The sequence below is a fragment of the Lathamus discolor genome, chromosome 2 (genome assembly GCF_037157495.1).
Source record: "Lathamus discolor isolate bLatDis1 chromosome 2, bLatDis1.hap1, whole genome shotgun sequence".
In the NCBI taxonomy this organism is placed as follows: domain Eukaryota; kingdom Metazoa; phylum Chordata; class Aves; order Psittaciformes; family Psittacidae; genus Lathamus; species Lathamus discolor.
In genome coordinates, this window is record NC_088885.1 from 137,732,469 (window position 1) to 137,749,419 (window position 16,951).

A 16,951-nucleotide genomic window follows, 5' to 3' on the forward strand; every position below is an offset into this window, starting at 1 on the left:
CTCCTGCAACTCTTCCTGCGGCTCCCTCAAGGCGGCTTGAGTAAGTGCTGTACTTGAGACTTACCTGATGAAGAATCTTTTCCCATCTTCAACCATTACTTACATGGTAGTTGCCTGCTACATTAAGACAGGCGCAGTGACTAATGGACCTAGCAAGCCAAGGGGCTCATGGCTCTGAGGTAGGCCTTCTTTACTACTGCAAATCCAGAAAATGAGGTTGCAGAAGAGGATGGTGGTTACCCTGTGGAATGAGGTGAGGTGGGACCACAGCCAGATTGTTGTGTGTTCGTTAAAGGCATCCAGGGCAATCAGTTTGTTTAGCAGCCTGTAAGTAATGGAAGAAGTTACCTGGCAGAAAGGCAGCTGGTGTTGTTGAAACAAATCTGGGAAAAGAATTGGCAGGGTGACAGACTGCTCGCTGGAGGTGGAAGCCTTGGGGGATCATGGCACATGTAGACAGAGAGTTGTCAAATGCAGCATGACAGTTTTCTTTCAATACTCTAAATCTGGAAGAGCCAAATATGTCAAACCTGATCTATTCACATGTCCATGTGAGGTTAGGTAGTAGGAACAGAGCTGAGGGGCGTAGGCTACCAAAAGCAGGTTTCTGAAGCACTGAGAAAAGCAATAGCATTGTTTTATTTTCCAAAAATACAACATGCAGAAAACGCCCACCCAAGACTCAAAGTCAAAGGATTCCAAATGCTTTTCCCAGAGGCTGACAATCCAAATAGCACCCACAGTTTACCTCTTGCAAATTCAACTCAGCTGTACTAAAATTCTTCGTGAGCACAGGTCTCATCAAATCCTTGTAAGAGCAAGTAAACTTGTACTGAACAATGAGAACTCTGGGCAAGGAGAGAGGAGATGGGCTGAAACCATTTTGTGGCAGCGTTGAAAGTCAGAGCCTGCTTGACCCTGGACAAAATAAAGTTAGTAAGTTCAAGGTAGTTTGCAAAGTAGGTGGCATGACAAAAGAGCAGAATAGACAAAACACAGCATTCATTTACTGCATTAGGTCTCTTAAAGAAATGCATTTACTGCTGTAGCAGGAAAAATGCCTGCATGGAATGACTTTTTTTCGTTTTATTTTTTTAGACACTCCAAAATGTGCATAACATGTACCAGCATCAGCTTGGTTGACACATTTCAGCTGTCTTTTCATCACGGGCTTACAGCAGTGCTGCTAATCTGAGAGCCTTGCACAGCTAAGCCCAATTCTTAAGAAACAGAAATCAAAAAGACATCCAGGACACAGCAAGAGCAAAGCAGAGAATGGAAAAGCAGTCTGAAGGAAGATAGAGGCTCAAATTTCATGGTCCAAATATGTGAGGATTTGCTGCAATTTCTAGAAGGGGGAGTGCAATTCAATATTTGACTTCATCTCGAGAAGATCAAATAAATCGCCAGGATGAGGAAGGCTGTTCATTTCAGCTCGGTTCTTCTCTCAGCATCCTGTTTCTCATCCCAGAAAATGTTTTATTTTAAAAAGAACACTGGTTGTGATGGATGGCAGAGCTCACACGTGTAAACCTGTGCACCCATCAGGGCTCACTGTCACGCATCCCTTCTCTTCATTTCTGGTTATCTCCTTTTTTCACATCGGGTAGTATCAACCCAACTTGGATAGGCAAAACCTGAGATATTTAGGGCATTATAGCTCAAAAAATGATTTAAAATGCTACCTCAGAATTAAGCCACTTCCTCCTTCTCACTTGAGGCACCCCAGTTGTTTCAACTGTGGTTCTAGTGATGAATTTCATGTGTCTACAGTTGTAATTAATTACAAATACCACACATGTACTTCTGAAGAACCTTACCCAGGTTGTACCAGCTGTCACCCGGGGCAGCCTCACCCCCAGATGAAGCCAGTCACTTGGAACGTGTGGTGTTGAGTGAGAAAGAGGGACCGCGCTCGTCACAGCCTGTTACTCCTGTTCCTCCTTAGCACTCCAGAAAATCCGCAGTACGTGCACAGAGGAACAACTCGTAAATCTGCAATTAAAAATACACTCTCCAGATTGGCAGCTGCTGAGCGCAGTGAGTTTTAATTTCTGATGTCTCAGAAGCATGTGGAAATGGTTTTGGTAGAGGCTGGCAGGGATTGAAGGGTTAACGATAGATTATTTGTTTTGCCGTAAGGCAGAATGTCTTACAGGCATCAACTGCATCCAGCTTTTCTGAATATTTTTACAATGCAATAATTCTTGTAAATTAGTTGGCAAATATATCAAGGAGGTTCCAAATGAAGTCACAAACCATCTGAAATTGGCTACCAACTGTAACCAGATTTTTGGTTTTTTCAAAGAGAAGCAGATGAAGAATAAATATCAGCACATCGATAAAATAGTAGTCCAGGGAAAATCTTAAAAGAGAATTAATTGTAGCTTCCATTAGTCCTTTCAAGACTTTCACTGAGCTACTGTATTTTGAGGCATTAATGTTTTGCAAGCATTAGAGTAAATTATTTTTTAACCACTTAGCTGTAGTTTCCATCACTGTCTTTAAGAACTTTTATGCCTGTGCATAGCACAACTTCAAACGCAGTAACAGTAACCCCAAAACTCCAGGTTTCTGTGATCCCCTAAAGTGTCCCCAGACCTGGTGCTGGGACTGAGGAGGTTTTTCCAGGGCAGTGCCCAACCAAGGTGCACATGTCCAGGAGCCATCCACTGAGACAGCACCGGGGTGTGAGGAAACGGCTTCTCTAGAAATTGCTTCTGGAGCAAGATGCCAGCACCCTCTGTCAAAAGCTGTGGAAGCCCATCATTCCTGTTCTGATGGCGAAGCTCTGGAGTCCTTTGATGTTGGTAATGTTGTAGCCTTGGGATTATTTTCTATAGCATATACACTATAGCATATATGCCGTTAGGTATACATTAAAACGCATCTAATGAATAATTAGATATAAGTCCACAGCATTAACATGTGTCTCAAGTAGTAGAACTCTCTCAGTAGTTACAATGCCTGGAGTTTAAGAGCTAAGTATTTCAAACCCTGTGGGGAGTTTGGGTATGCAGCCCTTGAGCTCTGGTTCTCATCAAGGACCTTTCTGCGAGGGCCTCTGCTGAGTTCCCCTCATGAGTTTGTATTCGGTGACCTCACCATTTGGTGTGGAACAGTTTACTTGTTTTAAACCTTTCTGTTAAAGTGTAGTAGAGACAGCCATGCTGATGCAGTGCCTGTGTTCTAAATTCCATGTTGCTTCTACTCTGAGTAAATCTTGGCCTTCATTTTGAAATACTGTGTATTTCTTATTCAGATTTCCTTCTGTAGAAGGTCATCAAAAGCTGAAAGACTGCTGTCCCACAGTACAAGAAAGGATGCTGTTAGTCTGGCCAAGCAGCTATCAAAAATAGGCAGGAAATACAACATAAATTCATTTTTGTCCAAATGTTTTCTACAGACAAGATCCCAGGCTATTAGGTTAACTCGAGGGACTCTAAAGACAATAACTTGAACTAGAAGTCCCAGGACGGTAGCCAGGTTTCATGTGGTCTTCAGGGATGGGAACAAAAAACCTCCCCAAAAATAGTAACTTCCCTTTCACCACTGAAAACAGTGAGCTCCACACGTCAGCTAGATTTCAGAGTTTATTAAGGAGTAAAAGAGGTGACCTCTTCTGTCTGAAAGGTCATTAAATTGATGACCATTAAAAATTGATTCTTATCCAGACCTGTTTGTAAAATTGGTTTGCATACTTTCAAGAACATAAATTAGTCTGTGGGGACCTGGACTTGGAGGAAAACGTGCAAGTTGCAGTATCTGTTTCCTCCTTTCCAGTCCTCAAAATGTTAAGACCGCTGAGTATTGAAAAGTATGAAAAGCTTCAGCCAACTCCTGTCTGAAGTTTGAGTCTCCTTCTCAAACAGGAGCTAAGCAGGGATTCTGACCTCACAGATAGGATGTACTTTTAATCCCATAACATGAAATTACAGAAAACCCTTAAAACTTCGATTGCTATCATTAAAATTCTTTCCTTTAAGATATCACCTATCTTCTTTCACAGACTGCAGCAGGTACCCTACAATTAATTGGACATTTTTCTGTATGTACTTTAATTCTTTGTCATGGTAAAGTTTTTTCAAGTGGAAAATACAAGCGGTAAGAATGAAAAGCAATTTTCTCTGGGTATTTTTTCCCCAAATAGGAAGCAATATATCGCACAGAAAACTCGGAGTTTGGTTTTATAGGAGTATGGCTTTCCAGTAAGTTAAAATATTAATTTAAATAACAAATAAAAGTATCTTTAGTAAGTGTTCTGTTTTCGCTTTCAAGTTCCGAACTACTCTTAGATAAACTTGCAGGGCACTTCTTTTCCCAAAGTCTCTTTTGGGCACCAGTGTACACTTTGAATTGATTCTTTTCCTGTCATGAATAAAACCATCAGTCTCTATTTCCTGCTACTTCAGATTCAAGCCGGATGCTGAAGGAACTAAAACAGTGATTGGCAGAGCTCGGAGAGGGAGCCAGGAGTGCCAGCTCATCCAGCAGAAAAACTCGAGCGCAACAATTCCTGGTCCAAGGAAGCCAGACCAAAACTCTCACTATAACATCCATCACTGGTAGAAACAAAAGCTGTTGTGCTTCTGGGTGCGTTCCAACTTAATGAAGGGACAAGCAACCAAAAGGAGGAATAAATGAGGAACCCCCAACTGTGACAGCACATATGAACAACATCTCTTCACAAGGGAAATAAAGCAGTGAATTAAAATTTATGGCTTCCCAGTAGCATTACATACCCTGGGAACAGTGAATGTTTTGTTTCTTCCCAAAATGACAAGTGTTAAGATCATAAAATCAAACTCAACTGGAGTAGCAAATTGATTCTAGACGATCTAGTTCTTCCAGGCTGTGTCATGCCGAGCGGAGTCAGTGGTTGGTTGCCTAGGGGAGCAAAATATTAGGAATAACACTGTATTTGGGGACTGTTCCTTACGAGCGTGCCTCTGAGAGGGGAGGTGTGTTCACGTGTTACTGTGCTTAGCACAGCAGAAACCCTAGAACTGAGTCAGTCCTGAGCGTTGCCTTTCTCGCCAACTTTCCAACAGCAATGAACTAATAGCATTTCCAAAGGTTAACATTTCTGTAACTTTGCCAAATGTTGGGGTCATGCCCTGTTTTCTGCTAAGACAATTTACTTCCCTTATTTTTTTTCTCATGACCTTTCCCCCATTATTTGCCACCATCCATTTTGGCCCATTTCTGTATTGCTACAGAGCTCTAGCACATAGTTGAAGTTATCATCAGCTCCACATTTGTTTTTTCCTCTATGCGTGTAAGTGCCGCAGAACTGCTGTAGCTGTAACAAACCTGCCTAAGCCCTAGCAGCTCATCATGCAACAAACAAGGTACCCTCTCAACTTCAGATGTGTGTGAGGTTACTCATGTGTCCAGGGTGGTCAGGGCTTAAATCTGGTTTTAATGGAATATTAATTTGTCAGCAATAAGCATGTGGAGACATTGCCGTGGTGTTTACCCTTACAAGTTGGAGGCCCATCCTTCCCCCTTTGTTTCACTGAGGCAATGTTGCGTTTGTCCTAGAAGAAAGTGTTCTTAGAAGCATTGACTCTTGCTAAGGAGACCATCAACACTTTAACCTCATGTGCAATTACCAGGTACAGATGTCTTGCCCTTTGCTCTGGCACCTCCTAGTTGTTCTTATTTATCCCGGAGATGGGATCGTGATCTGGATGCATTGCTGCTGTTATCTGACGTTAGAATCATAGAATAGTTAGGGTTGGAAAGGACCTCAAGATCATCTAGTTCCAACCCCCCTGCCATGGGCAGGGACACCTCACACTAAACCATCCCACACAAGGCTCTGTCCAACCTGGCCTTGAACACTGCCAGGGATGGAGCATTCACAGCCTCCCTGGGAAACCCATTCCAGTGCCTCACCGCCCTAACAGGAAAGAATTTCCTCCTTATATCCAATCTAAACTTCCCCTGTTTAAGTTTTAACCCATTACCCCTTGTCCTGTCACTACAGTCCCTGATGAAGAGTCCCTCCCCAGCATCCCTATAGGCCCCCTTCAGATACTGGAAGGCTGCTATTCGGTCCCCACGCAGCCTTCTCTTCTCCATGCTGAACAGCCCCAACTTCCTCAGCCTGTCTTCATACGGGAGGTGCTCCAGTCCCCTGATCATCCTCGTGGCCTCCTCTGGACTTGTTCCAGCAGTTCCATGTCCTTTTAATGTTGAGGACACCAGAACTGCACACAATACTCCAGGTGAGGTCTCACAAGAGCAGAGTAGAGGGGCAGGATCACCTCCTTCGCCCTGCTGGTCACACTCCTTTTGATGCAGCCCAGGATACGGTTGGCTTTCTGGGCTGCAAGCTCACACTGAAGCCGGCTCATGTTCATTTTCTCATCGACCAGCACCCCCAAGTCCTTCTCTGCAGGGCCGCTCTGAATCTCTTCTTTGCCCAGTCTGTAGCTGTGCCTAGGATTGCTCTGACCCAGGTGTAGGACCTTGTACTTGTCATGGTTAAGCTTCATAAGAATGGCATCAGCCCACCTCCAAGCGTGTCGAGGTCCCTCTGGATGGCATCCCTTCCCTCCAGCGTATCAACTGAACCACACAGCTTGGTGTCATCGGCAAACTTGCTGAGGGCGCACTCAATCCCACTGTCCATGTCAGCGATGAAGATGTTGAACAAGACCGACCCCAACACCGATCCCTGAGGGACACCACTCGTTACTGGTCTCCAGCCAGACACTGAGCCATTGACCACAACTCTTTGTGTGTGTCCATCCAGCCAGTTCTTTATCCACCGAGTGGTCCATCCATCAAATTGATATCTCTCCAATTTGGAGGCAAGGATGTCGTGTGGGACAGTGCAGAACGCTTTGCACAAGTCCAGGTAGATGACATCAACTGCTCTACCCCTGTCCATCAGTTCTGTAGCCCCATCATAGAAGGCCACCAAATTGGTCCGGCACTATTTCCCCTTAGTGAAGCCATGCTGGCTGTCACCAAGCACCTGGTTGTTTTTCATGTGCCTTAGCATGCCTTCCAGGAGAATCTGCTCCAAGATTTTGTCAGGCACAGAGGTGAGACTGACTGGTCTGTAGTTCTCCGGATTAATATCTTTTGTGAGTTTCGTAGTCATTCGGTGTTGGAGGATGGCCAACACATGGTTCGCAGCCTCAGGAACTCTCCCTCCTGGGTCTGAAACCTCTTCTTGACAATTTTTTTCACAAGTATGGTGTTTTAATCTTTTCCCCTTGCATGCGATGTGATATTCCTGATACAGCTGATGGAATGTCTCAGCAGCCTGCAAGAGATAAGGGCTTCTCTGCTTCTGTGCCACCTCCTGGCTCAATAATACATTTAGTAGCATGAAGTGCAGTGAGGACAGATCAGGTGTTTACTGAGATGTCACTCTTAGCCAGAAGAAAGTAAGAGACACAAATAGGTGATCCCTGTCCAAAGATGCCACTCATCCATGCAGGTTTCTCTGAAGAGATGGCCGGCACTTACTGCATCCTTGTGTTGCTTACTGGGTGTATTATTCCTAGTTCTCAGAGAAAGGAGTCTTCAAAACCATAATTCCACAGTGACCAGATGCTCTAGTTAGAGGTCCAACTTGTTTGCATTTTTGGAGCACGTTGCATTTTTTGCAGCCCAGCAGCATCTGCAGGCAGCTCTAGCAGAACTTACACGGTGAGCAGGAGCTGGCCCGTAAGCTTCGGTGAAGCTCCCATCTGCAGCTGATGGACAGGCTGGCATGCCAGGCTGAGGCTTACTTTGTGATCTGCAAGAGCTCACCCCGGGCACAGGAGCTGTCCTTCTCTCCAGACCTTCAGCTTCCTCGGGCCGTTGATTTCTGGAGGCAGCAGTCCTGCACAGGAATGCACCAAGTGCAGGTTTAACGGGCCAGTGGCGCTGTAGCACCCTACCCCATATGCTTGTTACGTGATTTCCAAATCCTTGTAACTGTCAAGTCAACAACAGAAATTTCCTCCAGGACCCAGCCCGTGGAGCTGCACTCTATGAATGTATTTCCATAGCAAATGTCACTGCCTGAGCACTGCGTTTTGCTTTGAAGTCTTGCTTGGAGGGGTGGGGAAGGCAGGGGAAAGGTCTGTGTATATTTTTATAATGAGGAGAGGGGTTTTTCTTCGCTTCCTGCTCATGTGGTAATGGCTGAACTTTGCTTCCTTTCTTCTTGCGAAGGAAATGTTCCAAAATAAACAAAAGCACTGACTTGCAAGCACGCACAGTGCTGAGAAACCTGGAACCAGGAGGAGGCAGTTTCCTAAAATTAGGGAATGAAAGTGAGGTTACAACCAAGCCTTTTTACTATGTTGACCTCTGTTCTCACTCTAGGTTTTCATATAAGCTATTGCCTAAACAACTTACATGAAGCCAATGTGAAGAAAACCAACTGGAGAAGGACATGTTGGAGAAAAGGGAGTGTTTTGAGTATCCCATCGGTGGGGTAGCCCTCAGAAAATACAGGAGAGACAGAGGAGCCGTGCAGTGGTGTTGGATGGTCATCCGTAGGTGCCAGAGGATGGGGGGACCAAAAGGGAGAAACAAACTGAGAGGCTAAAGGTAGCGGGGCGGATTAATGGGAAGCCTCATGTGAGGAGAGACTGTGAGGTAGCTGGCGGAGGCTGTGCCTCTGAGACCAGGGGAACGTGCCTTTCTGAGATGCGGAGCTGAACAGAAATGAGAGGAAGGAGGTCCCTGCCCATCTCCTCCCAGGACCGTCCCAGCTGACCTGCCGATCCCAGTCCCTCCTCTGTGATGCTCATAGTCCAACTACCCCAGGCTGTGCATCAGCTCTTTACTGGGGCCAGCTATTTTTCATCTGCTTTTCAAACTCAGGCTTGGGACTTGTATTTTAGCTCAAAGATAAACATTTTGAAAGCTGTCTTCTTTCTCAGAGTGCAGGCACGAGTTGTTTTCAATTATCTTAAGAAAGCTTTACTTGGCCAGGCCAATTTGTTCACTGTTTCTCTTGTGTAGCTGGTCTGTTTGTCTTGTAGAGCTGGCCTATAAACCAGCTATTAGGGATTTATTGTATAACATTATCAACAAAGTAATCTTTGAGAAAAAATTAAATCACTTCTAACAAGCTTCTTTTTTCCCCTTTTTTCATTGCAGTTAACTTCATAGAATCCAAATGATCTCCGCTGCTGACCACCCAAACCTGCTGAAAAGTGCTTGCTCCAAATGAAAATGCTTAGGTTTAGTCATGATTTAGTCCTAAAATGTTCTAAGTGATGATTTGGGCAGGGAAAAGAAAGTTCTTTCCTGTAGAGGGATGATATGGGAGAAGGAAGACTTCTTTAGTTTTCAGAATGATATATTTTTGAGTCATCCATGCATGATAAGTGCAGAGACAAGTGAGTCCTGCCCTTTGCTAGATTTATGTCTATTTTACACACACACATGCACGTACTCTTATATAAAGAAAGAAAGCAATGGAGGGAGAGAACAGCAGTGATTATTACACCAACTGGTTTTATTACTGGTTTTGCTGTGCAGTCTCTGAGCCATGTGGGTGTTGATGGTTGACTTTTTAAGAGACTTAATGAAGGTTACCTTTGGAAATTGTGACATTCATTATGATAAATGTGCTTCTCACTTAGAGGAATCCAGTTATCTTAAACAGACTATGAGAAAAAAACTATTTTCTTTGGGTTTTTTTACATACTTCTGCATTATCCCTGTTCAGAGCTAATGCTGGTATTTTTCAGATGACTGTAATTTTGTTGCTTTCCTACTGACAAAAGGAAATGAGGTATCTATCTTTCTTAAGTGCTCCTCAAAAAGAACAGAAAAGCAAGACCATTGTTAAGTACCAAAAGGAGACTCCTCATTATTTACATCTTATTACTATTCAGAAGGAAATTTGATGGGGGAGGGATACTGATTCTAGTCAGACTGTCCTTTTATGTCTCATATCTGAGGCACCTCTCATTCACTGAGAAAATGTTTTGAGACTCTTAAAGACTGCTTCTCAACCCAGAAAATGAAAGAAACCCATTAGAAGACCTTTCTTCTTGAGGGGTCTGTACATTTACTGTCTGTATCTTCTGGAGCCCACCCACTTCTTCCTTGGGATGCTCTTACACTTGTGACTGCTGACACAACCTGCCTTAAGACCTGTACTCGCTCTTGGTTCTCGCATGTTTTGATCATCACTGACATCAGCTGGAGCATACAAGGTGTTGAATGTATCAGCCCTAACTTTATATTCTAGCTCATGGGAATACCGAGAGATCTTGCATCTCAGGCTTTCCACACATGCTTGCAGAACAGCATGGGTTATATTTGCGCGGGGGTTTAAACATTTTGTTTGCTGTGACAACAGTTAGAGTGCTATTTCTATTTTGCTGTAAGTTAGAGCTGTAAATAACAGTGGAGAGGCCTAACCGCCCCCTGCTCTCCGAGCAATACTTCATGAACTCAGAACAGTCAGAGAACAATGCAGTTCTGCTCTCAAATGTCATTGTGTCCATGGGAGAGTATTTCTCAACCTGTGCTCTGGGGACCACTCGTGGTCTGAAAGACTTCAGAGAATGGTTTGTGAGATCTCTCTAAAACAAAGCAACTCCCCCCACTATCTCCCCTATCCAAGAACTGCCCAAACCCACACACGTCACAACTTTCAAGGGGAGGCCTAAGTTTTACTTGATTATTCATGAAGACCACTGCACAAAGACTGCTCAAGCAGCCTGCATCCTAGTCCTCCAAAACCTCAGGGACCACTGGATTAAAAATCATAGACAAACACTTCTTTGGAGAAGTGTGTTCATTATGTTATTTCTTTGGGAAGACACAAAATTTCTGCCTCATGTGTTGTCTATACTTTTTAAAGTCAATGACAGACTGCTGCATCAGGCTTCCATCATCCACCAGGACCAGCGTATTAGGTGTGACAGTGCTAGTAATAAAACCCAGCAGTTTTGTATTATCTTACTCCACTCCTTTCATCTCCTGGACACCACCTCAGATGCTGCAGTGGCCCTTACTACCCTTACTACCACTGTTGCAGTAGCCTGGGTTGGTTTTTCCAATATAAATATTGCTCCTGGAATAGCCCCGCTACTGCATATCCTCATCTCAAATGCAAACCTTTCTGCTTCCTCACAGCTCCTCTACACAGGAAGGACATTCTTTCTGCTGTACACAGAAGCTTACATTGCAGCTTTATATCTGCAGGAAGCCAAGACTAAATGTAGCAGCTACGTCAGATTGTGGAGTGTAAGACAAGGAGAAACCTCCACATCAGAGGCTCCTGTGCTATTGCAGACAAATCATACATTTTGCATGCTCCATCCTAAGACTGGGTTTCTTGCTCCCGCTGTTTCTACAAGCTTGTTGGAGCCTTGTTCCAGAGTTTGCTTCTACCAGAGCTTGCTGGAAACTTTGTAATTCAGAAACATTCCTATGGTCCATGTAAATCTATTTATTCAAGTGTTCATGCTGCCTTTCATCTTAGTGAATCATCTGTACAGTGGTCACATCCAGGGGCTCTACCCAGATGCTGCTGAGCACCCAACAAACGCTGCGTACGGAGCTGACCCAAAAGGATTCAGGACAAGACTGAGCAGAAGATGCCAAATACAGATTGTGTGCAGAGGAGTCAAATTGGTATCCTGACTGCTGACAGCCCTGGTGCCTCTTCCATCACGGGGAACACAGAAATACTTTAGATTACTGCTGTGAAAGGCAGGTTGAGGTAATGGGGAATCACAGGAGTGATTGCTCCAGAGAGGAGGAGGCCAGGTTTATTGCCATACCTCATTCACCTGACATAAATTCTTCACAAAAAGGAACCAAACCACTGCCACACTCACGAGCACACAGGAATTCAGGATTGCCTCTTTCCTGCACTGGGACATGGTCTGTTGTAAGTGTGGGCTCAAGACAAGAGACTGAACGACTGCCAGTAACCCCAGCAGTTTGGTTGTTAGTTATTAAGGGGGCAAAGGAAAGCACAGGGACTGTGGTATCCACTGTGGCTTCTGCAATCTAGGAGCACCACCATTTACTGAAATAGAGTTAGGACTGTTCCTATCAGATTTTAGCACAACTGTATTCTTGTAGATTGATGTTGAGATCGTCTTAACCAAAGCTTTACTGCGATGTGTGTTGCACATTTTACCCTGTTTCATCAGCCCCAGCTGAAGCCTAGCTCTGCCCATGGCTTGGTATGTCTAAAGCCACCATTTAGCATAACAAAACAAGTTAACATAGGCTTGCATTTTGGCCAGCCAGACATGATACCTTTTTAATCTATGATTTTGTTTTGGACAATGGTTAAGGACATGATTAAAGCTGTGATTTTATTTGACACTAGAAGACTTATTTATGCATACTAAATAAGTATTTTTTCCAGTTCGAATGATATTTACTGCATGTTGCACAACTTTAGTCTCTAAGAAAGGCACAAAAAAGGGTACACTCTGAGTACTGAGTGGCACAGCACGTTGCACATTAACATACACATGGTAGAGCTGGTACCAATGACATTCTAATCTATGCCACGAAAGTACACTGTTAACCAGACATGCCCACAAACACTTCTGCCACATAACACTATTTCAAGAAGACAGATGTCCTGGTCTCAGGCACAGCTGTCAGCACTGCTTCGTTCTCTGCTGTGAGATCCCATTTTGAGCTGATCCTAAAATTCTGCCAAATTTCTACTCTCTGACCTGAAATTTTTCATACGAGGTGTTTACCTCAGAGTGCCACTGACGGTTATTTGTGATCAGTTGGTTTAACAATATAGCGTGACTTCTTCGGAGAAAAAGCTAGTAAAACTTCTTATTTCTTAGCAAAACAACAGCACTGGTTTTCTTTTCTCTTTAATGTAGGAGGAAAGAGGCATCCCAAATGAAGACTTTGCTGACTGCAGCTGAAGAGCAAGGGAGTGCAATAAACAGGAAAGTACGAGTCTATTTATCTCTGGCACAGCCTGCCTTTTTCTAGTCTGGATGGAAAAGAAGACGAAAGTCCATGGAGCACTTGAGTGAACAACAAATGGCATCAGAACAAATGCAGCAAAAGGGAATGCCAAGGTTGTCATCCTCCGTCAGGGGGCTGGACGGGTTTCCTCCTCAGAGAAGCGCTGGGGAGGCTCGAGGCGGGACCTCGTGCAGGAAGCAGGTGGTTTGCTTTACCAAGGGCCATGCGTAATGGCCAGGGAGCTGCGCCGTGCACCAGGCCAAGCTACAGCAGATGGGCCACAGTTCGCTCCGCTCAAGGATATTTTTCATGTTATGTGTGGAAAAGAGCAGTAACCCTTGTTTATTATATGAGGCCTTGTAGGACTTTGCTTGGAAAAAAGCCATTTCTGAGATAAAAAAAAAAAAAAGCCATTAAAAATGTGAGTCACTGCAATCACAGTCAAAGTGCTCCAGCCCCAGCACAACCTTTTATTTGCAAAGACTTCCCCAGGAAAAGCAGCTTTTTTATTCTTTTTAAAGAAGAGTTCCGCCACCAATTGCCTCAGGCTAATTGAGGTGACATTACTGATCTGTTCGTTTGAAATTATGAAGAAAAACCACCCCAAACACCTCAAAGCACTGAATTCAAATGATTCGCAATGCAAGGGTACCAGCAAAATAGCTGTGCCTGCTCTGTGGTGTAACACTGGACCTTGGACTGTAAATGCACCACAGTGTTCTCTCCAGCACAAATGCATTTTAAAACTTAGATCCCCAAAAGGGGTGGGGGAGGCTCATTCTTTATGCAGGGAGAAGAAGCAGAACCCTAGGGGAACCTTGGGCATCTCAGAGTGGGGACGTCCACAGCCCATGCTGATCACCTGAGTGAGCCAAAGGGGCCAGAGTTGCACACACATCTGCTGCTCTTTGGGGTTTGGATGCCCCATTTAGCCTTACCAGGTGCTTGCATACTCTTGGAGGGGAGATGCCCAAACTGCTGCTTTCAAAGCACATCCTTGCCATGAGGCTGGGAGCAGCAAGGGGCAGAGGGCACAGAAGCCTTTCTGTTTTATATGATAAATATCAGCATCTTTTCTCTCTGGTGCACCATCACCATCCTTGAGGAGAGACCAACTGACCTGGGCAGCGTCTCCTCACATCCAGGCACACCTCCCAGTGCCCGTTTGTTTACTGCACCTTAAACTGTCACTGAATTAATCACCCTTCTCTCAAATCCAGGCTGAGCTCTCAAATCTCTCAGGCACCGGAGAAAGGGCAGCTTTTGGTTAATACCACTACCAGGTGCCACCATGTCTGTGCCAGCCCCTTGGGACAGAGGGATTTGGGGTCTTCTGCTGTGCTGGGCCTCCCAGGGACCTCTGAGCAGGACAGAGGTCCTACTTTCTGGGCTATCCTGAGTAGAGGTCCTACTCTTCGGACTGCCACTGCCCTCAGCAATGAGTCAGAAGTCAAATCACTGAAAATAAACAAGGTTCTTGCATCTCTGGGCATGCAAAACAGCCACTGTTAAATTACAGTGTCAGAACGGAAAGTGTAGGCACCTCCTGGGAGAGGTGTTAGGGCTGCAGCTATGGGGAGGGGGAAGCCTGGCATCCAGTCACAGCCTGTTGGGTCTCTTCTGCTTCTGTGCTACTTCTTCAGTGCTGCAAGGATCTGAGTTTTACCTTGTGTTTGACCAATCGCAGACAACACAAAAATGGAGGGAGAGCAGAAAACAATCACAGAAAATAACTTAAGGGCTGATAGAAGTGTCTGATGGTGAGAGACTGAAAAGGTCTGTCTGTTTGGCTTAAGGAAAAGCCCAAGTCATCTTACTGTATTTTACTAGAGGGACTTACCAAGTGCTTTAAATCACTGGCAAAAGACGAATAGCTGCAAGTTAAATCCAAACAAGTTAAAATAGACATAAGGCAGTTCAAAAGCAAACAATGACTCATTGCTAGTACAAATTACTAATGGAATTGGTGGATCCTCTACTTTGACTAGCAGGAGAGGACAGGGTCTCTTCTTCTGTAGATGGGCCAAAGTGTTCATGCAGAAGAGTTTGGAGGAGATTGCCTGACTGGAGCTGTGCAGGAGGCCAGGCCAGATGACGTAGAGCTGCCTTCTAGTATCAGCAACCTGCCGTTATCTGCACTGCTGCATCAAATCCTGCAGCACATCCACGCACCCAGCACCTAGTCAGTATTGTCAGGATGTGCCTGTTAGTTAACTTAAATACTGCCTGGAAAAAACAAACACATGAGTAACTGTGATGCTTAGTAATGGTAAATCATATTCCTCAGCTCGTTTGCCTTGTAAAACACAGAACAGCTGTTCTTGGAAAACTGAATAGAATCTCCAGTACTTTGTTGTTATAGTCTACTGACAAACAATGTGTTACCAGCAGTAACCTTCAGTGACAGGTAAGAACTGCCTATTTAGAAGCCTCTGTGCCATTCAAGCTTTTGCTCTTACCCTTGTCTGAGGGCATTATAGAGCATTAGACAGCATAAAGCTCTGGCCTCGTGCACATGCTATTGAAACTTGAGAAAAACATTTAACATTCTTTTTTTCAAATGGAGAGAAAAGTCCTGATCTTGTGTTCATGCTGCCTGGATTGATGCCCACCAGCTATCAAACAGAAGACAAATGACAGTGCTGTTCTTTCAACCAGTTTAATGATTCTGGCAAAAGACCTGGCAGTAGACTCCAGAGATTTCATCTAGGCAAGGCAATGCCTATTCCAAGAGTGGAAATCTCTAACTGGAGAGCTGGCAAGTGTGTGTTTGTGCTGGAGGCTTAAATCAATCATTTCTATTTTTCCCAATGTGATCTAGCAAAGTACAGAAATTGGCTCCTTCACTGATGGCCGCGGGCCACTTTTCATGCTTAAGTTATTAGTGCCATGGGCTACAGTGATGAATTGACTTCATGCAAAACAGTCAGTGTTGGAATCACCTGTTTAATCATTCCTCTACAGTAGCTCTACTCTGAAAACTGTCAACAAATGCCCTGTTGACACTGTGAACAAGGAGTCCAGGAGACCACTGTATGGTAGCGGTCCCCTGGAGTCATTCCTCTGTGCTCATGCAGAACTCACCTGCCACCACAATATCTTTGTGATTGTGCTGCCAAACACCATTACCCTCATCGTTACCTTGTGAACTGACACGAATTCCCCTGGCACCAATGCCTGAGTCAATGAGCAATCAAAGTGCTACTGCAGAGTTATATTATTTATACTATACACTTTCTCCCTCAAAGGCTTGGACAAAATTTAGGGGACTAACTGTGAAACTGGGATTTAGATTAAATAAGAAACTTACTCATCAGCCACCCAGCTATTTAGGATCTGATCTCCTCTGCCTGGAAGTTCCTAAGGTGCCAATAATTCCACATCTGTGGATATCTAAAACTGCCCTTCCTTGCTCTGGTGGGAACCCCAAAGTGAAGGGAACATAACTAGATGATCTTAACTTAACTTAACTATTCTATGATTCTATAAGACTGTAGGTTTGCACAACTTCCTTGTAGGGCAATACTCTATAAACACTTTCCACATCATGGAAATGTCCTGGCAGCACTGTACCTTCTTATAAGGGTAAGCCTGTGGTGTGTACCCACCACACAGTCTGATTTCCCCACAGGGAGGACCCGACAAGAGCCCTGATACCATGGAGGCACTGACAGGATGCTCAAGGTGTCCTGTGTAGCATGTTTCAAAAATAAGTTTATGTGCAGCCTAAGGGGCCAGATCAGCTACAGGTGCGCTGAAGAGATTTAACACGACAAAACCACAAGGATCCATTCTAAAGGGAAATGACTTTTCACGGTTTATATGTAGCATGTGCCAGTGCTGCCTCCTTGTATGTTATAACTCAATGGTTACTTCAGCCAGAGTGCTTGGAAGGTGCTTCTATGCACCTCCCAACTTCAAAAGGTTGAAACATCTCCCATCTGCCAAAGGAATGCCTTATTTCCTCTCTTCTTCCCTAGGAATAGAATAGTCATCCTTCACTTGCAAATCAGCA